The sequence below is a fragment of the Trichosurus vulpecula genome, chromosome 3 (genome assembly GCF_011100635.1).
Source record: "Trichosurus vulpecula isolate mTriVul1 chromosome 3, mTriVul1.pri, whole genome shotgun sequence".
NCBI classification, from domain to species: Eukaryota; Metazoa; Chordata; class Mammalia; order Diprotodontia; family Phalangeridae; genus Trichosurus; species Trichosurus vulpecula.
Window position 1 is genome coordinate 233,384,246 of NC_050575.1, and position 27,827 is coordinate 233,412,072.

Below are 27,827 nucleotides of genomic sequence, written 5' to 3' on the forward strand. Positions count from 1 at the left end.
TTTATACCTGGACTTGTCTCTTCTAATAGAATCCAAGTTCTTTGATGGAGAGATTTGCTTTCATTTTTGTATTCATGTGTATCCTCAGCCCCTGCAGAATGGGTGCCTAGCAAACATTTGTGAATTGAATTGGTTTTAATAGGTTGGTTGTTGTCCTTCATTCTGGAAGAAGACCAATATGACATCTTTATGTCAGGGTCAGGGTACAGTGTGTCTGATGACTGATGATCAGCTAGTACCAGCTTGGAAGATCCTACCACAGGTTGGGCACAAATAGTCCGTATGAACAGTCGGAGTGGAGATGTCTCTAAATTTATGCCTCTCACATTTCTTTTGAGCTACTGAAATTCTGCTTTGCTCATAGAGGACAGCGCCTTCTTTGATGTAGGCACATCATGCTTCACTGCCTTGTGTTTTGACTGCAGGGTGAAATCCCCACCTGCTGCAGTAAGCAGGCCAGGGTTGGGTGAAGCAGATACTTTTTGGGCATCTTTTCCAGCCCCTTCCTCACACCAGGAGGTAAGCAGTGCATTCCTTAAAAAAGGCTGCTCAGACACCCAGGGGCTGCTGCTTCAGTCCAGTGAGAAGATGACCTTGTGCCCCAGGTCACTTGTATGTAGCTCCCAGTGTATCCACACTTGCTGTTTCATCACTTGCCTGTTGCCTTAGGACTAAAATGGCACGGGCGATGTCTTTTGACATACATAAATTAGATTTATGTGAAGCAGAGTTGTTCGAAGTAGTTGGCCTCACTTGGCCTCATTCTCTCTTCCAGAGTCATCAGAGCCCAATGGCTAGACTAAAGTCAGGACAACTGGAGATGGCCTGGGATGCAGTGGATGACCTTGGCTTCTTCCACGTCTGACCAAGCTCTAAGCTCTCCACAATACCTGCTTCAGCTACCTTCATGGCCATTGGGATAAATTGTTCTTATCCACCCATTTATCTGGGGATATCTTCACATGTTTGGGGTAGACACCCCCCTAACTCACTGACAGGTTTGAGGCCATTCGGTTACCCTCAAACTGGGTAAGCCAGTCTGCTGAAACAGTTTATCAGAGTGTGGCCACTCTTGGTGCTTCTTGGTGACAGAGGTGAGAGTTAGGTGGCAGGTGGATGCCAAAGGTTGATGAGGAACTTTGAAAAGAGCTTGGTAGCCATCACTCCAAAGTTACTTGTCTTCCTTGAATACTCATATACACTGTTGGTGTTAATGTCTGTGGAGTGAATAACATAACATACACTTTAATGCTATGATTTATTAAATGCCTATTATGTGCAAAGCACTTTTTCATAACTTATGAGTGACTTTAGACAAGTTACCTAGCCTACTTTTCTTGGGTAAGTGGTTTTCCCTAAGCAGCCAACCTAAAGCATTTGGGAGCTGGGAGACTGAAGGAGGACTGCACAGATAGCCAGGTTCTCCAAGGAAGGTACTTGGGAATTATCTAAAGCATAATTGCCATTGTCAGGGTTATTTCATGCCTGCTCTAAAGTTGCACTCTGGAGCGCTGGGAATCTAATCATTTCTGTTATGCCCTCCAAGTGAATGACCTTTTCTTCTGTGCCTGAACAGGATGACTTTTCAAATGTCAAGAACCTTAATTCTCATTTAGCAAAGTCGATGTGTGGATGACTTATAGCTAACTCAAAGTTGGAAAGTTCAGATATCCTCTGGTTATTTGGACAAAAAAGAAGAGCATTCCAAAACAAGCAAACAAAAAAGACCATAATGAAACACCCAAACCCCAAACTTACATATGCACAACCTACACACACACACACACACACACACACACACACACACACGTCCCTCAAATCCCTAAACAAAGGGTGGGGAACCTGCCCTAAACCCATCAGATCTTTTTCTCCTCTGGGGGGGAAAAAGTAGAGTTTTTCATGTTTTTATTACTGAAATATGGCTTAAGAGACAATTTACATACGGGGGAGGGGGAAGAATTTGGAAAGTTGATATATTTATGCTTAGAATGTTTGTACTTTGGCAGTTTTCCAACAATCCCCCCCGCCCCCAATACTGACTATCCAAATGATTCATTAGATAAGTTGTACAAATCATATAAAAACAGGTGGAAGCTATTCTCTTCTCTTACTTGACTTGTTCCATGGGCAATTTGGCCCTCCAAGGCTGATGAATCTGTGATCTCACTGGTGCATTTGCTTCTCCATAATGGAAATCAGAGTCCAGTCATGCTTCTCATCCTGAGGTACTCTTGTCTGTGGCCTTCTGAAGTTCCCTCAAACTCTCCAGGCCAGGGATGGGGAACCTGTGGCCTCAAGGCCACATGTGGCCTTCTAGGTCCTTGGGTACAGCCTTTTGACTGCGTCCAAGTTCTATAGAACAAGTCTTTTTATTATGGGGATTTGTTCTGTGAAGTTTGGATTTAGTCAAAAGGCTGCACTTGAGGACCTAGAGGGCCACATGTGGCCTTGAGGTCACAGGTTCTCCATGCCTACCCTAGGCAGTTCATTCCACTTTTGGAAAGCTCTGATTTTTGGGAAGTTCTGCCCTACATGGAGTCCACCCAGAATGCCAGGGACTGTCCTTGAGTTCTGTAGACATTATGTATCTATGAATGGAGCATGGGAACTATCTATCCCTTGGGCATTCTCCCACTTTACTATTTACTAGCCCATCTTTTTTTCTGGTTACATGTTTCTGAGATGATTCTTATTTTTTTCCCCAAAATGTTTCATGTGCGATCCTAAGTCTTGTTTCCAACAAGCTTTTTGAGGACAGGAGTAAGTATCCTGTACACTAGAAATATATCCTAATATAGCCCTGCAGGTTGGACCTCAGCTGGGGCCCTGTTCTGGGTCTTTCTTCTCTCTCCTCTTCTCTCAGTGGGGCATAGATGAAGAAGCTCTGGATAAGGAGAAGGAGGAGGCTCAGTCTAACAGGATGATCTTTGTTACCTCTAGGCTAACTTCAGAAGAGCCAAGTGGCAGCTACTGACTCACCAGCCCCGTTTCCTGTGTCACGTAGGTGAGTTTTGAAAATCTTCTGTCAGGAGACTGACTCCTTCTCACTTTCTTCCTTGCCAGTCCCACTGAGATGATGAGCTCATCCCTGGGGGGAGGGATGCCTGGTGGAGGCAGGCTCCCTCTGTATGTTTGTTTGCCTAGAGCAGGCCTCTCTGCTGTCTTGGCAGGGTGGTGTGGATGTTTGCACAGATCTCTGTTTGGATCCAGCTTCTACTCCACAGAGGCTTCCCTGTGGGACCTCTGGACTCACCACAGAACTGAGTTGTTTCCCAGCTCAGGAGAGGGTGTTGAACTCCATGATTTCCTGACATGCTTTCTTTCTGATTGGACGCTTGGTTGTTTTCCTTCATTCTCAAAGAGGACCAAAATGAAATCACTATGCTAGATTAAAGTTTTATGTGTGCGACTGTGGCTGATTAGACCAATACGAACTCAGAATGCCCTACCACAGGTTGGGCACAAATAGTCCATGTGAACATTTGGGGTGGATTCTCTAAATTTCCACATCCTGCATGTTCTTTGAGCTGTTTCGATTCTGCTTTGCTCATAGAGCACAGCACCTTCTCTGATGTGGGCACACCACGCTGAGCCGTCCTGTGCCAGCGTCTCCCATGTCACACAATCAATTCCAAAGTTCTTAAGAGAGACCTTGAGAATATCTTTGTATCGCTTCTTCTGACCACCATGTGAGTGCTTCCCCTGTGTGAGTTCTCTGTAAAATAGTCTTTTTGGAAAGCGTATGTTTTACATTTGAACAACGTGGCCAACTCATCAGAGTTGTGCTCTCTGAAGCAGAATTTGAATGCTTGGCAGTTCAGTTGGAATAAGGACCTCATTGTCTGGTATCTTATCCTGCTGGGTGATCTTAAGAATCTTCCTAAGACAATTCAAATGGAAGCAATTCAGTCTCCTGGCATGGCACTGGTAGACTGTCCAGGTTTCACAGGCCTACGACAATGAAGTCAGCACAATGGTTCTGTAGACCTTCAGTCTGGTAGTTAGTCTAATACCTCTTCTCTCTCATCCTTTCTTTCAGAGCTGCCCAAACACTGTGCTAGCTTTGGCAGTGCATGTGTCAACCTTATTATCAATGTGTACATCCTTGGAAAGTACACTACCAAGGTAGGTGAACTTACCCACGGCAACTGAAACCGCCATTTGTTGTAACTGATGGTTCCGCATGTTAGATTGGACCCTACACATTCACCCAAAGAGAGGCCAGTGCCTTTCTTTTGATTTGATGTTTCCCTGGCATTGCTTTCTAGGGGTGGGAATCAGGAAGAAGGCCTCAAGTATGAAAGAAACCTCTCACTGTGGAACTCATACCTCACTGGTACCATCTACCCCTCTAATTGGAGGGTGGAGTCATGAGCTCTAAAACCTCTATCAAAGGACAGGGCCCAGGCCCTCTCTTCATTTCCCACCTGGCTACATTCCTTTGGGATCCTCCATCCTGACTTTGAGGAGAGTGTCTTCCCTCCCCAGCCCACCCTGCTTCAGCTTCCTTTCCTGTGTTGCTTTCCATAATTGGATTATAAGTTCCTTGAGGGCAGGAACTATCTTTTTTGTTTTTGTTTCACCAGTACTTAGCATAGTGCCTGGCACATGGTAGGCGCTTAATAAAGGTTTATCAACTGACTGAATTTGGACATTCCAATACTTTAATACTGTAGTGTCTCAATAGTGTGGTGCCTTCTTCTCTGACACAGGCAGCAGCTTCTCTATGACTTAAGAGGCAGCTGGGTACAGGTGAAAATATACGGACTCTGTAGTCAGAGGACCTGGGTTTGAATCCTGCCTCTGATACTTACCACCTATGGGACTTTGGGAAAGTCATTTAACTTCTCTGGGCCTCAGCTTCCTCATCTGTAAAATGAAGGAAAGGATTGTACTAGATGGTTTCTGAGCTCCCTTCCAGCTCTAGAGCTAGAGTTCTGTGACTCGTTATGTCTGTGAGAGTTTCTGCAGCAAAAACAAGAAAAGAAATGAAAAGAAAAGAAAAAAGAAAAATCATCATCCTACTGCCAGTTTGGTGATTCAACTCAATTCAGCAAACATTTCTTGGAATTGCTGAATCTGACAGTTAGAAGGAACCTCAGAGGCTATCTGGTTCAACTTATACCTGAACAGAGATTCTTTCTATTATGTTCCCACCTGCCCCCTCCCCCCCCCCAAAGTCATCCAGTTATTTTTCTGAAGATCCCCAGTGAGGGAGGAAATCTGCTTCCATCAGAAGTAGCCCGTTCCTGCTTTTGGACAGCCCTAGTTGTTAGAGATTTTCCCCTCCGATATCAAACCTAAATTTGTTTCTCTGCGTTATCTACCTGTGATTCCCAGCCCAATCCTGTAGGACCTTGGAAAATTTCTGTTTTCTCCCTCCCCTCCATAGTCTTACCTTCTTCAGACTAAACATCTCTAGTTCCAGTGGTGTGCTGGTGCTGGCTTGTCTTAGCTTGTGAGAGCCAATTGTTAAATATCCGATGTGAGCATTTACATCTCAGAGATGGTCAAATGTTGGAAGTCAGAATTTGTTTTATTATTTTAGAATAAATTGTTTTATTTATACATAAAAATAATATATAATAATTATATAATGATAAATTGTTTTATTTATTGATTGTCTACACTTAAGAAAATGATGGAGAAAAAGTTAATGGGTCAGATATGTCATACATTTATTTTTTTTCCGGCTGTTTCTGCCTTATTAATGTCCTCCCTAAAATGTGGCATCCAGAACTTCATATAATAATCCAAATGTGGTCTGACTGGGACAGAGTACAGTGTGATTATCAACCCCCTTTTCCCCTCTCATTTTAGCTGTTCTGGGACAGGCCTTACTCAGCCAAGTCTAATGATTCATATTTAGGGCTGGAACTTGATAAAACGCTTGTGGATTGTAAAACGCAATAAAAACAAATTTAGTTATGAAGGATGAAAAGGGCTAAAAATAGACCCCTCACCTCTTGCATCTCTTGTTCAGCAAGTCTTGATCTGAAAGATAGTGTCCAGGGCATTGTGAATTCCATGAGACTTTAGGAGCAGTAATTTCCCATAGGTTAGACTCTTTATGCCTCATATGACAAGGAAGTGAAGTGAATGATTCAAGCTCTAGTCCTCCTAACCAAATTCCAGGGCTATGCTCTCATAGAAAAACCATCCTGGCTTATATAAAGCAGATATTGCTCCCTATCCAAGCCACCCAAGGTCATATTAGGTTTTCGTCAATTTGACAAATATTTATTGTTGTTGTTGTTCAGTCATTTCAGTCGTGTCTGACTCTTCGTGACCCCATTTGAGGTTTTCTTGGAAAAGATACTAGGGTGGTTCACCATTTCCTTCACCAGCTCATTTTGCAGATAAGGAAACTGAGGCAACCAGGGTTAAGTGACTTACCCAGGGTCACACAGCTAGTAAGTATCTGGGGCTACATTTGAACTCAGTTCTTCCTGATTTCAGGCCTGGTATAACCTAAGTAATTATTAAGCACAGTGTTAGGCATCGACCATACAAAGACATAAATTAAATAATTCATGTCCTCAAAGAACTTATGTTCTCTTGCTATGTCATATTCAACACATACATAGCCTATGAATGCTAAGAAGCTTAATTTCGACTCCTGTTCTTGTTGATGAGTCAGGTACCCAGATGTAAGATAGCTATATCTCCCCCTCAAAGTTCTACAGATACCTCTTGAAGGGCAGCGGGGTGACTTTCTTTAGTGACACTGGCCCGAGCCCCTACTGGTGGGCTTCCCCCCAAGATTATCAGTTGAGAATCATTGTATTCAGCCAGCCATAAGAAGCTATTAGAAAGGGGGTGTTTACTAATGTGCTACAATAGTAATAGTTGGTATAAAACATTCTGCCAAGTGTCTTTGGCATATTATCCTACAAGCACATACAGAGTCCGGGAGAAAGAGGGCTCAAGCCTAGAAAATACATGTGGTGAAGAGGTAACTCATCGTTCCTGGGTGCAGAAACTCCCTTTCTCTTGTTTGTGAGGTACTGAAGAAGTTCTCTTTAAACATGATGAATTCATGTCCATCTGTCCTTGGCTCCTGATGCAGACACTGCTGTCTACTGATCCAGTCTGCAACTAGGACATTGGTGGGAAGATAGAAGGTCCAACATCCTCTAGACCCTTTGAAGTCTTCAACGTCCCCTGGGGGGAAGGAGAAGAAACTTTCCCAAGGCTAAAGCTAGGGCTTCCCTCCTCTCCTGGGAAGGGTTCAACTACAGGGTGTTCCTAAAGTCTGGACACATAGGCAAAAATGCATATTTTCAAGAAATGAATGAATTTTCAACAGCATTTTATTTAACTGGAATATTAACAAATAACATCTTCAGTATGATTTCCATCATTTGTGATGCAAAGGTTGCTGTGCTTTGCAAGATTCATGTGAACTCAGTGGAATAACTCTACATTGCCATCAATTTTGGCAATTCACTCTTTATGCGTTCAATGAAGTAAGTTGCATCTGTGATTTTCATTTAGTACACCTTCTACTTTAGCACACCCCAGAAAAAGAAGTCAAGGGGGCTAAGGTCTGTTAATATTCCAAATATTTCAAAATATGCATTTTTGCCTATGTGTCCAGACTTTAGGGACACCCTGTATAACATGATGCTTGCTCCGATTTCTTGAAGTCAATCCCTTTTCAACTCCCTTGATAATTTACAGGAAATCCCTGAGGTGTGACCAAATTTCTTCAGCCCATCTAAACATATACTTTTACTAGTCATTCTAGTTCAAAAGCTTTTTAGTGCTTCGTTTAAAGTCTGTGATTGAGTTGATTGATTAGGCATCTTATTTACTTTAAGTAGAATGTTGTTGAATAAGTCAACCACTCCACCTTTACATATCTTTAACTTGTATTCCACTACAACCTCCAAATCTCTTTCAGATGAATGGTTCTTTAGGCATGCTTCAGACATATTGTGCTTATGATCCTGGGCAAGTCACTTTGGGATAATAAGAATACTTAACTCCCAAGATTGTTATGAGGATAAAATGAGACATCATTTGCAAAGTGGTTTGAACTTTAAAGCACTCTATAAATGCTAGCTACAAATTTATTTTGGGGGGTCATATGCAAAACTTTATTTCTGATCAATTTTATCTTACTACATTTTGCTTATTCTCTAAACATGAGATCTTTCAAAATCTGGATACTGTCACCTAACATTAGCTAATCCTGATGAATTTGGGTCATCTCAATCAATCAATAACCATTTATTAATTCCTCATATATGTCAGGCACTGTGCTAGGCTCTGGGGAACTAGAAAGAGGCAAAAGTCAGTTTCTGTCTTCAAGGAGTTCACAATCTAATGGACAAGACAAGTAAGCAAATCTGGGCAACAAGCTATATATGGGATAAATAGGACATAACAGAGAGAGAGCACAAATATTAATAGAGTTGGGAAAGGCTTTGTGTAGAAGTTGGGATTTTAGTTGAGATTTAAAGGAAGCCAGGTAAATCAGTAGGTGGAGTTGAAGAGGAGGAGATTCTAGGCATGGGAGACAGCCAGAGAAAATGCCTAGAGCTGAGAGATAGAAGGTCTTGTGTATGGAACAATCAGAAGGCTGATGTCACCAGATCAGAGTATAAAGCAGGGAGAAAGGTATAAGAAGACTGGAAAGGTGGGAGGGGACTAGATTATGAAGGGCTTTGCATGCCAAATAGAGTATTTTATATTTGATCCTGAAGGTGAAAAGGAGCCACTGGAGTTTCTCCAATGAGGGGTGACATGGTCAGACCTTTGCTTTAAGAAAATCCCATTTGTGGCTGAATAGAGTGTAGATTAAGAGTGGAGAAAGACCTGAGGCAAGCAGACCCATCATTAGGCTTTTGTGATCGTCCAGGAGCGAGGTGATAATGGGTATCACTAGTTGGTGGCAGTGTCAGAGGAGAAAGGGGAGTGAAGTGGAGAAATGTCACAGTGAAATTGAAAAGCCTTGCCAACAGATTGGGTATAGGAGGTGAGAGCTAGTGAAGGGTCCAAGGTTGCAAGCTTGAGAGACTAGGAGGATGGCGTGGCCCTCTACAGTAATAGAGAAGGCAGGAGATGGGGAGGGTTTTGGAGGAAAGATAACAAATCAGTTTTGAACATGTTTAGTTTAAGATATCTACTGAAAATCCAGTTCTGAAGGGTAGTTAGATATGCAAGATTGGAGGTCAACAGAGACATTAGGGCAGGATAGGTAGATTTGAGAACCACTAACATAGAGATAGTAATTAAATTCACAGGAACTGATGAGATCAACATAGTATAGAGGGAGAAGAGAAGAGGGTCCAGAACAGTTAACCTGAAGGACACCTGTGGTTAGAGGATCTGGAGGAGGATCCAGCAAGGAGACTGAGGAGTGGTTTGATACATAGGAAGAGGAACAATAGAGAGTGGTCTCCCAAAAATATAGAGAAAAGAGAGTATCATGAAGGAGAAGGTGATTAACAGTGTCAAAAGCTGCAGAGAGGTCAAAGAGAATGAGGACTGAGGAAAAGATCATTGGATGTGACAACTAAGAGATCACAGGTGATTTTGAAGAGAGCAGTTTTGGTAGAATGATAAGGTTGGAAGCTGGTCTATAAAAGGTTAAGAGGAGAGTGAGAAGAGATGAAGTGGAGGCACCCGTTATAGATGGTCTTTCCAAGGAGTTGAACCACAAAGGGCAGAAGAAATGTAGGACATTAACGGGGATGGAAGGATCAAGAGAAGGTTTTTTTCATGAGCATATTTGTAGGTAGTAGGGAATGATCCAGCAGACTGGGAGAGATTGAAAATAAGTGATAGAGGGCAATCTGGGATAGATTGGGATTGCTTGAGCAGGTAGAGGGACTAGGCTTGCTAAGGAGTAAAGCCATCTTACCATGTGAGATAGGGGTGAAGGAAGAGATAGTGGCAGATGGCATATGAATGATATGAGATGAAAAAGAAGGAGCTCGTGGCAAATGGCCTCAATTTTTTCTTTAAAATATAAGGCAAGATTCTCAGCTGAGAGTGTGAAGAGAGGGGAAACCATGAGAGGTTTGAGAAGGGATGAAAAGGTTTGGAAGAGCTGCTGTGGAGAGTGGGATAAGGAAGTGGATAAGGAGAATACACTAGGATTGTCTACTGACAACAAGGGCCTAATTGAGATTGTGTGAGGTGAATTTGTAGTGGATCCAGTCAGAATGGTTGTGTGATTGTCTCCACCTTCATTCAGCAGCACATGCATAGGAGAGAAGATGGCAAATGGTGGGAGTGATCCAACACTGAGGCTTGGTGGGGTGTAACTGGCCAAATGGTAAGGGAGCTAGGGATTCAAGAGAGAAAAACTATGTAAAGTTGAATCGGGTCATACATAAACTTGATAAGCATACCATCTATCTTCTTATCTACGTTGAAAACAATGCTAAACAGGCCAAGACCAAGTACAGGTTCAAGGGGCTCACCACTGGAGACCTCCTTCCAAGTCAACGTTGAAGCATGAATACCTGTTCTTTGGGTCTGACCACTCAAAGTCAGCAACTACGACATTGTTAATCTCTGTATCCCTGGCGTCAGTCACAGTGCATTACATATGCTGGGAGCTTAATCAATATTTGTTGACTTGCTGAAATAAGTTTTCATGCTTAGACCAAGACTGTTACACTCACTACATGAAGAACAAGTCACTTTCCCTATCGAGGCATGAGTTTTCTTCTTTATAAAATGAGGGGACTGGGCTAGATCGATTGTAAAGTTCCTTCCAGCTCTAAATCCCATGAGAACAAAAGCAGCTCAAGCAAACAAAAAAAAAATCACAAACTCTCCATACTTTCTGTTGTTTTTTTTTCTTTCTGCTCTTTTTCTCCTTTATTTTCCTCTTGGTCACTCTCTGTACTCTCATCATTTATACCAAAGCCTCAGACGTGAATTAAGCAGTCAGAGAGCTGAGCGCTAATGGAAGAGCACATTACATGGATGATGAGGCAATATATACTAAGGAAAGGAAGGAAAATTGGAAGTAATATTTGTAAAAGGCCATATGCTTCATATGAGGAGAACATTGCTGAAGGATGGGAAGAAAAGAGCCACTGGGTATTCTTGGAAGGATATTCCACTTAGGAAAGACATTGGTAAGTTGTTGGGTGTGCAGAAGAAGGTTCCCGGGATGGTAAGAACCTTGAGATTATGGCTGATGAGGTCTGGTGGAAGGAACTGGGAATGTTTAGTCTAGAGAAAAGAACACTTAGCGGAGTCATGATAAGAAATGATAAACCTTGCTCTGCTTGGCCCCAGATGGACAAATTAACAACAAGGGGTAGAGATAATGCAGAGCCAGATTTAGGGTTGACAGCGAGAGCTGTCCAATAATGTAATAATAGCTAACATTTATGTAGCCCTTTAAAGTTTGCAAAGTGCTACCTCATTTTTACATTTTAACAATGACTCTGGGTATTATTCAGAGGTCACATTGCTAGTAAGTGTTAGAGACTAGATTTGAACTCAGGTCTTTCTGTTTCTTAGTCCAGTGCTCTATCTACTGTGCCAATTAGCAGCCTCAGGAGTGACTCAGTGAGCAGAAGGGCTGGCTGCCTCAGGAAGTTGTGCCTTTGCTCCTCATTGGAAGTCTTTAATCAAAGACTGGATGGTAGTTTGTTGGGTGAGGTCCGTCTTAGACTGGATTCTTCTCCCTTATGGGAGTAGCTCCTTCCAACTCAACTTTCATTGATTCCATGAACCTGAGGTACCACCAAGCATCATCCCACTCCTCTAAGGTTCTATGGTTGAGGCACCTTCCTTCCACTGTATGGGCGTGCTATGGCTGTTTAGCATTCTCCACCTCCCCCCACCCCCCACTCAATACCAACAATATGGTATTTACTTTAGGCGTTTGAATTTGCAATTTTCATGGTGGTATCCCATCTGCTTTCCTTAGGAGCTGATAGAGGATAAAAACAACAAAAATAAGCCAGTTTATATTTGTTAGGCTTCTTGATAGGATGATGGTGTTTAGCTAATGGAAGAAAAGGGAGAAACATTTGATTCACTCTAATTGGCCCATGTTCCTATTCGGATAGAAGAGCCCACTTTCAGCTGAAAATGAAGAGAATGTTTTATTGGGTCATAAATTTGGAGCCAGGAGAGACTGTAGAGGTAACCGTGTCATTATTTTGTACTATTCCTCTCCCTTACCATACCTAGCTAATCAGATGTCAAATCTTGCCATTTCTACATTTGCAATATCTCTTGAATGCAACACCTTAGTCTTAGTGCCTTCCCTCTGAGAGTATTTCCAATTCATCTTGTGTGTGTGTGTGTGTGTGTGTGTGTGTGTGTGTGTGTGTGTCTTATTTGTACCTAACTGTGTTAGTATTGAGGGCACCACTGTTTTCCCAGAGGCCCAGGCTATTAACCTAGGTATCAATCACCCTTGACTCTTCACTAATTCTCAATCCCCATATCCAATCTGTTGCCAAGGCCTGTAGATTTCACCTTTGTAATATCTCTTGAATTTTCCCCCTTCTTTCCCCTGGTACTGCCCCTCCCCTAGTACAGGTCCAAACCTCCCCACACCCAGACTATTGCTATAGGATTAAATGAGATAATATTGATAAAGCACTTGGTACAGTGCCTGGCAAGTAGGAGACGCTATGTAATTGCAAGTTCCCTTCCCTACCAATAGCCTGCTGGTTGGTAATCCTGCCATAAGTCTTTCCTCACTCCAATCCATCCTTTACTCAGCTTCTGCAGTGATTTTCCTAAAGTGCAAACCTGACTATGTCACTGTCTACTCAGTAAACTCCAATGGCTCCCTATTACCTTCAGGATCAAACATAAAATCCCTCTGGCAATCAGAATCATTCACATGTCCCCTATTCTACCTTCCCAGTCTTCTTACCCATGATTCAGTGATGTTGGCTTCCTTCCTTGTTCCTCCAATAAGACACTATATTTCCTGACTCTGGACATTTCCTCTGGCTGACCCCTGTGCCTGGAATTCTCTCCTTCCTCATCTGTCTCCTGGCTTCCTTCAAATCCCAGCTTAAATTCCACCCTCTACAGGAAGCCTTTCCCGATCTCTCTTAATTCTAGTGCCTTCTCTCTGATGATTATTTCCAAGCACTGGCTTTGGAGTGGGAGGTCCTGTGTTCAAATCTTGCCTTGAATACTTACTACCAGTGTGACCTTTGTCAAGGCAACAAGTGACAAGGTAAACATTTATTAAGCACTTATTATATATTGGGCACTGTGCTAAATGATGGGGATACAAATATAAGCAAAAAGAAAGTCCCTTCTTTACTTCAAGGAACTTCTAGTCTAATGGGAGCTAGAATGTAGGGAGCAGGAATAGATCATGGAAGTATTTGGCATCAGGGCATAGCACTGAAGTCCAGAAAGTCAGAAGCATAACTAGAAGGGGAATGAAAATTGCCTGGCAAGGACCACAGAATTGTTGGAACTAGTTGGAACTCACCAACAGGAGAAGGGGGTTAGCATAGCAGAGGGCTGGTCCAGGGTGAGAAAGATACAGGAAATGATGCATGTTCCAGGGTGGGACTACAGATGAGGCATGGTGTTTGAGTCTAGAAAATCAGAAGCACAGTCAGGAGGGGAATGAAGGCTGACTATCCTGGAAAGTCATTTAATATCCTGAAAATTTAGTTTCTTCACTTGTAAAATGATGGAGTTGGATTATACGGACTTTGAGGTCCCTGCCAACTATAAATACATGATTCTATAATTTCTCCGATGTTCAATTTCCTCCAAAGTACCTACTTTACAAGGTTATTGTAAAGGTCAAGTGAGATAATGTAAAATGCTACATAAAATATCAGACTCTATTAAAGGCAGGCTCAAATCCTGTTTCTGACTTTACTAGCTCTGTGACCGTGAGCAAATACCTCTCTGAGCCTCAGTTTCCTCATCTGTTTACTGAGGACAAATAATACTGTTGGACCTTCCTCATGATGTGGCTGAGTTGCTCCCATGAGATCATATTTGTTAGGCCTAGATAGTGTGGACTTTATACTGAGAGACAAGATGACGCAGCAGATTGAAAGCTAGATTCAGAGTCAGGAAGACCTCGGTTCAAGTCTTACCTCTTGCACAGACAGACTCTGCAACCCTGGGCAAGTCACTTAACTTCTAGTGCTTTTTGGCAATTCTCTAAGTGAAAAATTTGTAGAGAAATTGCTTATCAGTGTAACTTATGTCTACAATGTAGAGAAGTTCCTTATTGGGAGCTCTACCTAATTAAATAACTGACATTTATATAGAGTTTGCTATAAACTAGCTACTGTGCCTTATAAGTGCGTTACAAATCTTGTCTCATTTAATCCTCACGACAGCCCTGGGAGGTAAGTGCTGCTATTATCCTCATTGTACAGATGAGGGAACTGAGGCAAACAGAGGTTAAGTGACATGTATAGGGCTACACAGCTAGGAAGTATCTGAAACTGGATTTGAACTCAAGTCTTCCTGAGTTTGGGCAGCTAGGTGGCTCAGTGGTTAGGGCCTAGAGTCAGAAAGACTCATCATCCTGAGTTCAAAACTGACCTCAGATACTTATTAGCTGTGTGACCCTGGACTAGTCACTTAACTCTGTTTGCCTCAGTTTCCTTATCTGTAAAATGAGCTGGAGAAGGAAATCACTCCAGTATTTTTGCCAAGAAAACCCCAAATGGATTCATGAAGAGTCGAACACAACTGAACAACAGTCTTCCTGACTTCAGGACTTGTGCTCTATCTACTGTACCAACTACCTTCATAAATCAAAGGCACAATCCTATGTGTGTGTGTGTATGTGTAATATAGATATATTACACATACACACACAATACATATATGTACATATCATACACACATGCACAGTCTGACATACATGTAAATATACACACACATGTGTAACAGTTATAATCTAGATCCCTCTTTTAGGCTTTAAAAAGCTCAACAGGGCTGACTATGCCCTCCTTTGCTTGACTATCTTTGTCTCTTTGTACATCTCTGCTTTAAATCAATCTTCCTCTCTCCCTTTGGGCATTTGGGGTGCTCGACCTCTTACTCCTTTTTTCAGTTCTTCAGAGGAAAACATTCAATAGGCTAAGGATTGTGGCTTAGCCAGATCCCAGAGCTCGTTTTGCCAATCTCCATTATAGACTCATAGGGCCATTGATATTGGAGCTGGAATGGACCTGAACCATCACCCCTATTTTACAGATAAAGAAGCTGAGGTCCAGAGAACTTGCTCTAGATCACACAAGTAATAAATAGTGGAGCTGAGGTTTGAACTAATGTCTGCTGGTTCCACGTACAATGTTTTTAATATGCTGGAAACTTCCATTTTGTAGCAGCTTAGCTTTCTGTACAAAAGTCTCTAAAATGCCTTTTCCCAAATCTGTTCTAAGAATTAATGCCAGAGAAAACACAAGCAAAAACAACTTTTTTTCTTTTCTTTTTTTTTTTTCTTCTGCAACATATAGAGAAGGAAAAGGGGAGTGAGATGGAGGTCATGGTGGTGAGGATATCTATCTCCCACACAGATTGACGTTCAGAATACAAAGTAGGGGGGTGGAGAAAATACATTTTAAAAAAGATAAGTTTCACAGAATCTCAAAATTAGGAGGAATCTTAAAGGAAATTTAGTCAAATTCAGGCTCAAGCCCTCTCCATAACATTGCCTTGTGGGTAGGCGTGCCTACTTTCATGAGCCCATGGGTCTGTGTCAGTACTGAAGCATGTCCAGTGCCTGACACAAAGAAAGTGATTAATAAATATTTATTGAAATGAAATATTAACAAGGCCTTTCATACCTTAACCCAAAGGTGGGTGATTAATGTTAGGAGTTCCAAGAAGCTGGTGGAGGAGATGTCTCTGGGCAGGGAGCCTTTCCCTGCTTCTAAAATCACACTGAACACACTGCTTACTCATCTGTGGGTGGAGCTGGCTGGTCATGGGACTAACTGTCACAGAGAAGTGGAGATTTTGGACAGGTGAGAAGGAAACGGTGCAGAAAAACAGAGAAACAGAGCCAAGCCTGTCCACGAAGCAGGGCAAAGAGGGTTGCTCTTGGGAAGAAAATCTTCCTGCCCATCAGTAATAGTAAAAATTCATAAAGCCCTTTACCATTCGATAAGGGCTTTCTTCACAACACCCCTGTGAGGCAGAGAGTTTGAGAATTATTATCTTCATTTTGCAACGGAGGAAATTAAAGCTTAGAAAAGTTCACTGATCTGTCTGTAGCCATACAGCTAGAAAGTGCTAGAGCCAGGAAATGTAGATCCTAGCTTTCCTGGCTGCCATCATGGTCTTCTTTCCTCCTACTTCCCATCATGGGACAAAATATGTACAAAGACCTGTAACAAACACAACGCCAAGGAGAGTAAGGAGACATGGTTTCTACTCCTGGTCTTGCAACCAACTAGCCATATATGATATTGGACAAGTTGCTTCCTTTCTTGGGGCCTTAATTTCTTCACCTGTAGGGAAAGCCCACTGATCTCCTCATTAACCTCTGCCTGACATGCCTGGATCCCCTCTTCTTTTGATCTATCTAGGATTTCCCCCTTTAGTCCAATTTCCCAATGACCCCTGAATGACCTTTCAATGCAATGATCCATTTAAAACTGTAGGAAATCATTTGAAGTAGGTTTTGTCTTTAGTTACCAGATTCTACAACTTCTTCAGTCAGTTACAATTAATTCTGTAACATCATAGTAATACAAAGTTGTATATTACTTAAAAAAGGATGTAAGATATACAGTAAGAGATAAGAACTAAGTTACAAGTAATCTCATTACCCCTTTTACAAAGTACAACCTTCTAAGTAGTATAGCTTGGGTCCTGTGATTTGCCAGTGTGACACCATAAGTGAATAATCAATCAATATTTATTAATTGCCTATCATGTGCCAAGCACTATGCTCAGAGCTGGGACACACAAAAAAGAGGCAAAAGACAGTCCCTGCCCTCAAAAAGCTGACAGTCTAGTAGAGAGACAACAAATATGTACAATAAGCTGTATAAAGGGTAAGCGGGAAGTAAACAAGAGAGAGAAGGTTCTGAAATTAAGAGGTATTGGGAAAGACTTTTTAGAGAAGATGGGATTTTAGTTAGGACTTAAAGGAAGCCAGGGAGGCCTGTGGGCAGAAATGAGGAGAGAATGCATTCCCGGGGTGGGGGACAATTGGGGTGAATTCCCAAAGCCAAGAGATGGGTGTCTTGTTTATAGAATAGCCAGAAGACCAGTGTTACTGGGTCAAAGAGTATGTAGGGAGGGGAGTAAGATGTTTTTACTTTGACTTAGAAGCTCTGAACTTTGACCATACTACTCCTAGGTGTTTTTAGCTTGGCATTTTTTTTTCCAGGAAATAAACCATGGAGTCTTTCTATTTTTTACTTTACTCTCTGGTTCTAGTTCTTACTGAGTCATTTCAGTCATGTCTGACTCTTTGTGACCGCATTTGGGGTTTTCTTGGCAAAGATACTGCCTTGGTTTGCCATAGGCTTCTTCAACTCATTTTACAGATGAGGAAACTGAGGCTAACAGGGTTAAGTGACTTGCCTAGAGTCATACATCTAATAAATGTCTGAGGATTTTAACTCAGGAACATGAGTCTTCCTGACTCCAGGCCTGGTACTTTATCCACTGTGCCACTTGGTTGCCTCTGGTTCTAGTAGATCTAGACAGTTTTCTTTTATGATTTCCTGAAATATGACGTTCACGTGTTTTATGTACTTATAGTTTTCAGGGAACCTGATGATTCTTAAAGTAATTCTCTTTAATCTATTTTAGGAGAGATGTTTTTGATAATAAAAGTTTTATATTTTCTTCTTTTTTTACTCTATTGACTTTGTTCTAATATCTTTGTTATCTCACAGAATTACTAGATTCTGATTACTTAGTTCTGTTTTTCAAGGACTCCAGTACTGGGGGAAGGTTTTCTACCTTCTTTTTAAAGCTACTTAACTCTCATTGCATTTCTAATTTCATCTTTTATCTTTTGTTTCATTCCTTACAACTCTTGCAGTCTTTGTGGTCAAGCTATATTTTTCTCTGAGCCTTTGCTTAAAATTGTTGTGAGGTTACTCTCTTGTTCTGAGTTTTCCTCTTGTGTTTCTCTTAACTCATAGTATTGTTCATTATATTTGGTATTTTCTTCCTGTGACATATTTTTAGCCCCAGTTCTTGATTTGTACTTTTGTGTCTGGGCCAGACCTTTCTAGCCCTTTTGGATGGGCTGAATAGTCCTGGTTTTGTTCTGGCCCCTTTGTAGCTTGGATGTCACTGATACTGGCCATTCAGATATAGGCCCCACTCATTGCCTCAAACTGGTTTCTTCCTTAGTCTCCTGGTGGTTCACTGTGCATTCTAGCCTGGGCTAGCCTCTGTCTTCTTCCTTTTGCAGATCCCCCATTCAGATTTGGTTCTGTCCCCTACTGTGATCCATTTTCTCTGACTATCCCCCATGGTTGGAATGCTTTCTCTCCTCTGCCTGGACTAGTGGCCTCCCTGGCTTCTTTTAAGCTCCAACTAAAATTTCACCTGTACAGGAAACCTTCCCTGACCCCTCTTAATTCCAGTGACTTCTGTCTGTTCATTATTTCCTGTTTGTCTTCTACACAGCATTGTATATATTTATTTGCATGCTGTCTCCTCCATTAGATTATAAGCTCCTTGTAGGCAGGGACTGTCTTTTACCTCTTTTTGTATCCCCAGCACTTAGCACAGTGCCCTGCACATAGTAGACCCTTAATAGATGTTGATTGATTGATAGACTCCACCCGGATATTGGAGATCATGTTGGTCTCTAGCCTCTCTGTCCAGCCCTCCTAGCACAGTTGCCAAAGATCTGAGTTGGCCCTATCTTTTACAGTGACTTCTAGTGATACAAGGAGTGCTGGGCTAGGCCCTCTAGTTATCTGCAGGGATCTCTTCATCCCCACCTCTGCTCTAACAGACCAGGGTCAAGATCCTGATTACTGAAGCTTAGCAGTGACTTATAACCTACCTGCTCTGAATGCTTGCTGGTTGGATTCAGGCCCATGTTCCATTGCTTGCACTGGCTTCTCTGGTATAGCTTCTGTCCCTGGGTCCACTGACTCCTGGCTTGTTTACCTGAGCTCACCCTGACTTCCTTGGCATAACCCTTTACCACCCCCTGTCAATTTCTGTGTTTTCCTGTATTCATGCTGGCTTCTCTGGTGAGATCACTCTACTTGCCTCTGTTGGCTTCTGGCTATCTTTTTGTAAACTGGTTGGAGGAGTTTAATCCTGCTTCTTTTTTGTTTTCTTTGTCATTGGTCTTTGTGAGGTTGTTTCCAGATATTTTCTAAGGGTCATGTGGACTTCTCTCTGACTTTTTATGCTACCATCTTAATGAAAAGCCTTACTGTGAGATAGTTTAACAATACCAGCAACAATTTATTGGCAGGTCTACTCTCTCTCTCCTCCCTGTTATGCTATCTCAGCATGCCACAGTTCCCTAAGGGAGAGTAAAGAAGTATAAGTAACATTCCCAGGGATTAAACCCAGAAGCCTCAGGCATTCACTGAAAGACATTCATGGCATCGCAGCATTAGATTTGTGAAGCATTGAAGCCTTATAGCCATGGCTTCTCAGGAAGGGAAGCACAACTACTGGAAGAAGGATATTTGCCTCCATTGCTTCCCAGAAGGGAAGAGGACAAAACCTCCCGTTAGTAACACAGTTTGGGAGCAGCTTGGTGGTTCTGTATCTATTTTCTTCCTTTCTTCCTTCCCCCTTTCCACTCAATTCTTGTATTCTGTTCTCTAATAAGAGTTTGTGCACATCCTCTCACCAAAAAATGCTTGCTTCTAACCAGTGTTCCTCCTAGGAGCAGCATCATCACCTACTATGCTCTGAAGGTGGGGAGGTAGTGCCTGAGGAGAACATATACTCTTTATATAGGAAACTGAGGCAGATACCTAAAGTCACACAAGTATTAGGTTGAGACCTGATGTCTGAACCCAGGTCCCCAGGCTCCACATTCAGTGCTTTTCATGACACCAAGATTCAGAGGCATCACAAAGTAAAAGCAGCATCATTGGACCTAGATCGAAAGACCTGGGGTTCAGCAGAATGGTGAAACAGAAAGAGCCCTGCACTGAGAGTAAGGGCACCTGGATTCTCATTCTGATTCTGTTACTTACCAGCTGTGTGAGCCTGGGCACATAACATTTCCTCGCTCTCTGCCTCAGTTTCCACAGCTGTAAATATGAGAAGTTGGACTAGGTGATCTTTGTGTTATTTCTATCTCTAAAATCCATGATCCTGAGTCCTGTGTGTCAGTAAGCAAGTCACTCCAGTGTTCTGGGCTTCAGTTTCTTCACATGTAAATGAAGATAAGCACAATGTTTGAAGTCAGTGGTGTGCTGGTAAATGTTTAATAATTGCATCCAGAGAAAGAACTGAAAAACAGAAGTATATATAGAATGAGTTTACATATATATGTGTATATATATACATATATATGTGTGTGTGTGTGTGTGTGTGTGTGTGTGTGTGTATGTGTATATTTGTGTCTAATGGTGGCCATTTCAAGGGCCAGGGAGCGGGAGCAGGGGGGGAAGGAAAAAAAAGAAAAAAATAATTTACATGATAACTATTATATATTTAAGAGGAATAGCAAGTTGTACATAATAATTTTCAATTTCATGTGCAATCATCTTTTTAAAAATTGTACTATGTTATGGAAATGCTTATTTTATTCCATAAATGAAAAATATAGTAAATAAAAAGTTTAAGAAATGTCTCTCTGAATAAATGTAATAATGCCACACTTTAAAGTTTAATCTGCCTTATTAACATTTTCTTCTTCTCTTTCTTAGGTCTAGACAATCAACAAAACGATAAATTAAGCCCTGATTTCTGAGGTCTGAATGCTCTCATTGAAATTTTGACTGGTTCTTTTGCTCTAGTTCAAGCTGGCTCCCACATACTCTTCTTTAATGTTTCTAAGCTGTAAAGTGCTATAGAATTTTAAGCTAGTATGAGCATTGGGAATGACAGAATCACTAAATTTGAGAGTTGGAAGGAACCTCAGTGGCCATCCAGTGCCACCCATGCCTATGAAGGAATCCCTGCTATAGCATACCAGACTAATGGGCAGACAGCCTCTGTCTGAAGTCCTTCAAGGAGAGGGAACCAAGTACCTCTCAAGGTAGCCTGTTATGGTTTGGGATAGCCTTTCTGCCTTCAGGACTGAATTTACCTCTTTGTAACTTCTATCCATTCCTCCTGGTTTTGCCCTCTAGGGCTAAACAGAAAAAAGGTGAATTAATCCTTGTATCACATTCTAGCCCTACAAATGCTTGAGAGAACTAATCCACCTATCTGCCCCATCCTTTGCTCCCTTCCCTTCCCATCTCAAGTCTTCTTTTCTCTAGGCCAAACATGCTTGGTTCCTTTACTGAGCCTCATAGGCTGTCTTATGATTCTCAACCATCCTGGCTGCCCTTCTCTGGCTTATCAATGCCCTTCTTAAACCATGGTGCTCCATATGAGGGAGGAACACAGTATGACTATTTAGTTGTTTCAGTCATGTGTGACTCTTTGTGACCCCGTTTGAGCTTTTCTTGCCATTTCCTTCTCTAGTTCATTTTATAGTTGAGGAAGATGAGGCAAACAATGTTAGGCGACTTGCCCAGGGTCACACAGCTAGTACATGTCTGAGGCCAGATTTGAATTCAGGAAGATGTATCCTTCTGATTTCAAACCCAGGGCCCTGTCCATGGCACCATCTAGCTGCCTAGTATGATTATCACTTAGCCGTTCCTAGAAACTCTGTTCCTCTTAACATGGGTCCAAGATTGTAGCAGCTTCTTTTGCTACCACATCTTGCTTCTGACTCTTTGAGCTTAGAGTCCACTGAAACCCGCAGATCCTTTTCAGAACAATGGTGTGTAACTAAGACTTCCCAGGAAAAAATCTCAGGAAATCTACCCATTTGCTTTAAGTCCATGCTGGGGGAATGGGTCAAGAAGTGTCACAGGATTTTGAACTAGAAGTAATCATCTGGTTCAACCCCCTGATTTTACAGATGAGGAAAGTGAGACTCAGAAAGGGGAAATTACTTGTTCAACATTAGTAACAGAGCTGGGATTGAAACTAACCTCATTTGACTCCAAATCCAGTGTTCTTTCTACTACATTATACCCTGGGATTTGTCAAAACCCAAACAAAAACATTTTGAAGGGTTCTTCCTTCTTCCCCCCATTCCCCACCTCCCAATCCTGATTCATAGCATGGTTTATAATTAGATGGACTGCTAATGATCAGCAGTAGAGCTCCCTCTCCCCCTCCCCACTAACTTGGTCTTTGTGCAGGCACAAAAATGTGTTCGTGGCTATCTCCTGGGGCTTTGGCCCCCTTTCCAGCTTTGATAGTGTCTCTGTGACAAGCAGTGTACAGAAATGGTAATTTCTACTGCGCAGCAAGGTACAGTTTTATTCCCCCAAAAGAGGGAAAATATAATTGCTATCTTGAATAATCATTTTCCGAAGGCTTGAAGTCTAACCTTTAATTAATATTTCATCTGCAACTGGGGTTCATAACTTGAATAGGGCCTAAAAATATTGCTCCGTTAGATCATTAGCTGTGAGCTGAGGAGCCAGTACGTGGTTTTCCATTGTTTGCAATTATTTCTAAAATTAAAAAAAAACTGTTTCATCCATAAACCCAGAACAAGATAGAGAGGAATGCATTCAAGGGTATTTGAGTGGGCTCAGGAAATAGGTAGGGGGCATGTTTCCTTCCTAGTCACTGGCTGGAAAGGATGTGATGGTCCTCGAAGACAGGGTGGAGCCTGGGGAGCATTCATCACTACCTCCTGGGCTTTCTCTCTGCTCTTTTGATCAAAGAACATTCCCGAAAGCCATTTCCTAAGGTGCCAGTGGACTTATCCCTTAGGTTTACAGGTCGCTGGCTTTTAAGGATGAATCTAGCAGTGCTGTCTTTGATATTTGCTGGGATAGGGCACTTAGGTTTTTCTAAATGCCTCCTGAAGAAATAACTGGCAACAATTTTCATAACAATTTGAGGTCTGCAAAGCACTTTCCTTTCAACCACTCTGGGAAATAGGTAGGTAGTATCAGCAAGGTGAAGCAGATAGAGTGAATGACTTGGGAGTCGGGACAATGGAGGCTGGAATCTTGCTTAGAATCTATGCTTACTATCTGTGTGACCTTGGGCACCTGACACTTAACCCTTCAGAGCCACAGTGTCTTTATTTTTTAAGTGAGGGGATAGGGCTGGATGACCTTTGAGGTCTCTTCCAGATCTAAATCCATGATCCTCTAAGAAACATGAGCCTCAACCCTATTTACTAAAGGCCTAGAGCTAAGTGAATTCCCTCAGGAAGGTCACAAAGAGAGTAACTGTCCAAACTAGGATTTAAACCTAAGCCTCCTGATCCCAGGCATAGTGCTCCTGCTATCGCGTTATGCCACCTCTCACAGGTCAAATCATGTCTTTTCTAGTGGTTTTTGGAACGAGGAGACACTTTGGGGAGCTGAAGAGGGAGGAAGATGGGTGAGAGAAGAAGCCAGAAAGGCAACAGGCCAAAGAGGGGAAGGGAACACGGATCTCAGTGGAATGGCCAGGGTTCTTGTTACATAATGAAGGTTATGTTGAATTCTAGGGAAAATGTGTCTGGATTCAATTGTTTGCAATTATTTCTAAAACTAAAAAAAAAGTTTAATTCATAAACCCATAGCAAGATGGAGGTGGGGCGTGGAAAGGCTTGAATGTATTCAAGGATTTTTGAGTGGGCTCTGGACGTAGGTAGGGGGCTCCTCATTAAGGCCTGTGCTTAATGCTAGGTAGGGGGGATTGCCCCAGTGAAGGACTTCACAGCCAACAGTAGGCAGTTTGGTAAAGTGGGAAAGGGCACTGGCCTCTGAAATCAAATCCCTGGTTTCAAACCCCAGCTCTTCCACTTAATACTTATGTGACCTTGCACAATCAGTCAATCAGCAAGGATTTCTTAAATATATGCAAGGCCCTATGGTAGACACTGGGGAAACAAAGATAAAAGTAATATTGCCCCTGACTTTGAGGAATTTGCAATCTAGCCAAGGAGATAACAACTAGGTTATTGGTACCCATGGCCAGATAATAGGGGGTGGGGAGAATGGTAGCAGCTAGGGGGAATCAGGAAAGGGTTTCATCTAGAAGGCTGTGATTAAACTGAGTCTTGAAGGGAATTAGGATTCTAAGAAGCAGAGGTCAGGATGGAATTCATTCTAGTCACTTTGCTCCATGGCCCTCAGTTTCATATGTAAATATGGTTATTGGGCTTTAGGGCCTCTAAGGCCCCTTCCAGCTCTCATCTTGCCAACTATTTAATGTTGGGATTGATGTACTCCTTGAGCCAGAAAGGATCTTAGAAATCATTAAGTCCATGCATCCCACTTTATAGATGAGAATTTTTTTTTGAGGGGGGAAAGCAGGGCAACTGGGGTTAAGTGACTTGCCCAAGGTCACACAGCTAGTAAGTGTGTCAAGTGTCTGAGGTCACATTTGAACTCAGGTCCTCCTGACTCCAGTATAGATGAGAAAATTGAGATCCAGAGAGGGAAAGTGACTTGTTAGACATGTGAGATAAACTCCAAGCCCATTTAATTTGAGGCATCCCTCTGGATACTTTAGAGGGTTACAAAGAACATGAGGAATTTTGAGAATCCTTCATGAGCATGTATAATGGGGTGGGGGGAAGAAAACCACTGCTCAGGGCAGAAAACCCTGGAGTTCTGAGTCCTCCATCACTCTTAGAGTATTCCTTTGACCCCTCTAAAGGGTCATGACCCTGATGACCTCATGAAACATAATTTCAGATACATAGGGAATATTTATAGCATCATAGAATTTGGAACTAGGAAGGATCTTGAGAAAGAACATAATCTAATCCCCTCATTTTACAGTACAGGAAACTGAGGCCCAGTTGAATGGCTCACCCAAAGTCACACAGGTAGTAAGTGCAGGAGGTTGGAATTGAACCCAGGTCTTTATCCCCAAACCAGTGTCCTTGCCACCCTATCATAATGTGTTTCTAAGACACAGCAAAAACATTATGGTGCCTCAAGTTCCTCCTGCATATCCAACCCATGTATAGTGTCTGTAAAGTCCAAGACTTGTACATACGCGTTTAGAAAAGTTTCCTTTAAGAACAAATAAAAAAAAGAAAGCCAGAATCTTTAGCCAAAATCACTAATTATATTGTCCAAGAAAGGAGGGAGGGGCTTGGGAAGGGATTCCTGTAATTTTTCTGATGCTTTGAATTATTAAGCCAAAATTTCTATGAGAGTGCTAATATTATCTTTTCTACTTTTTGTCTTTCTTGCTAAAAGCCTCAATTTGATTAAACTTCGAGGAAGAAATGTCTTTGGATCTGTAAATTTTCTTCTGACTCCAGCATTCACATCGGAGCCTGAGTCAGCAGGCAGTGGGGATAGTTAGGGAGGGAGTTAAATGTAAATAGCAGCTGTACTCCATTTTTTTCTTGTCTTTCTTTCTTTCTTTTTTTTTTCCCCAGGGAAGACTGTAAAATATACGTGTGGGCGCAAGAGAACAACTCACCCCTGAACACTTTATAATAGTTGATCTAAGGCCAGACATTCCACCTATCTCCTCATAACTTATTTTTATGTGATTGTCTTTGACCTTCCAGATATGTATCTGCGGTAGCAAATAATTCTCTCACCCCACTTTTTTTTTTTGTTTGTTTCTGGTAACAGCCTCATGTTTTTAAGATACCTGGAATGAACGCTGCGTTTGGATCGTGCAATTCAGAACTGAAGTCTGAAGAAGAAAAAAGGATTTGCCCGCGGTTATACAGGTAGTAAGTAGCAGGGAGTAGAGAGGAAGGATGACGGAGTAGATAGAGAGCTGGGTTTGAAGGGAGGAAGATCTGGGTTCAAATGCTGCTTCTGATACATACTGGTTATGTGATTTTGAGGAAGTCATTTTGCCTCAGTTCTCCGGCAACTTTCTAAGATTAATATTTGCAAAGCGGGTTTTGTTGTTATTGTTCAGTTGTGTCTGACTCTTTGTGACCCCATGGATCATAGCACGCCAGGCCCTTCCGTCCTCCACTGTCTCTTGAAGTTTGTCCTGAGTACCTATCTACGCTGGTACTGGGAGTGCCTCGTTGGGAACTCCACACACTGATAATGTCACAGGTCCAAACAGAAGAAAAAGAGTCCTGGATTTGGAGTTGGAAGACTTAGGTTCAAGTCCTGGATGTATAACCTTGGGCAGGGCACTTAACTCCTCTGAGCCTCAGTTTCCTTCTCTTTTAAAGGAGGGGACTAGAGTAGACGGCCTCAAAGTCTGACTGAAGAACCAGCGCTCCCTCCTCTACGACAGGGGAATCAAACTCAACTAGAAATAGATCCTCGCTGGCAGCATATTGACTTAGAAAACCACAAATACATGGTAACTATAGTTAATACCTAATATTGATGCAGCACTTTTGAGTTTTGCAAAGAGCTTTACGTATAACATTTCATTTGATTCTTCAGAGGGGCCCTGCAAAATTGGTTGAGTTATTACCCTCATTTTACAGAGGAAGAAACTGAGGCTGAGTTAAGTTACTTGCCCAGGGTCACATGATATCTGAGACAGGACTGGAACTCAGCCCATCCTAACTGCTAGCAGGCTAGAAGTCTATACTGGCTTACTTACTTACTTGGTTGCCCCAAGAGAGCCCTCTCTATGAATTTGGAGGTGGGACGGTTGAGTTTTAGGAAACTAGGAGGTCTTAAAATCTAAAGGGGAAGTCCAGTGATTTAATTGTGATACAAGGGGGTGTGAACTTAACAAGTGGATGTGGTATAGTGTAAGAGGACTGGATTTGGAGTCCAAGACCTGGATTCAAGTCCCAGTTCTGTTACTTCATACTTGTGTGTCCTTGAGCAAATCATTTAAGTTCTCTAGGCCTCAGTCTTCTCTTCTGTAAAATGAGGGCATTAGACTATAAGATTTATAAGATCCTTTCCAGTTCCAAGTCCGATGATCTGTAAAAAGGCAAAGGAGAGACGCAGGTAGAGTGCTGTAAGAAACTGAAGGGTGGGAATATCACTTTTACCTGGGGCATAGAGAAAGGGAGGTCAGGGAAAGTTTCATGAAAAGACAGCATTGGAGTTAGGCCTTGGAAGCATAGAGGGACTTCAATAGACTGAGATGGAATGATGGGAGTTCATCATCAGCAACGGGGAACATGGGAGCAAAGACTTGGAAAAGGGAGAGAGCACAATTTAAATGGAGATGGAAATTAGTCCACTTTGGGCTGAAGCATGGAGGAAAGGAAAGTAACATGAAAAAAGACAGGACAGAAATGAGAACTAGCACTGTGTTCTTAAAAGAGGTGACATAAGGACACCATGGCCATGTCCCCAAATGGCAGAAATCCCTTTTCCTCTCCCTATATCTGGGATGGCCCACTCCACGAATGCCTCTTGAGTCAACATGGAAAGAGCCCTGAACCTATACCTAGGAGATCTCTGTATCTAGGCTCTGAAGTTTATTAGTTTTGTGACTAGGGCAAGTCACTCCATCTTTTTGAGCCTGTTTTCTCATCTATACAATAATAATATTTGCATTCCACTGCCTACCTGCTCATGGGACATCATTTTCATCTCTTTCCCTAGAACCTTGGACTTTGCTCTTGGGCGTTCTGGCTCTGGGCCAGGCCATTTCTCTGCCCTCTCCCAAACCATCCTCCCCCTGCTACAAAATCCTTTTATGTGTTCTCTTCCTCCATTAAAATGGAAGTTAGCTTGAAGACAGGGACTGTGTTGCTTGCTTGTATTTGTATTGCTGATGCTTGGTATGGTGCCTGG

General features: G+C 42.2%; 1 long non-coding RNA gene across 1 annotated transcript; it reads right to left on the bottom strand.

The window, feature by feature from the left end:
* Window positions 1-4,897: 4,897 nt before the first annotated feature.
* LOC118844728 lies at window positions 4,898-15,859 on the bottom strand. Its single transcript, XR_005009977.1, has 3 exons — window positions 15,780-15,859; window positions 13,445-13,553; window positions 4,898-4,965 (listed from the first exon to the last, which is right to left on the bottom strand). It is a non-coding gene; the product is annotated as an uncharacterized LOC118844728 (long non-coding RNA).
* Window positions 15,860-27,827: the final 11,968 nt, after the last annotated feature.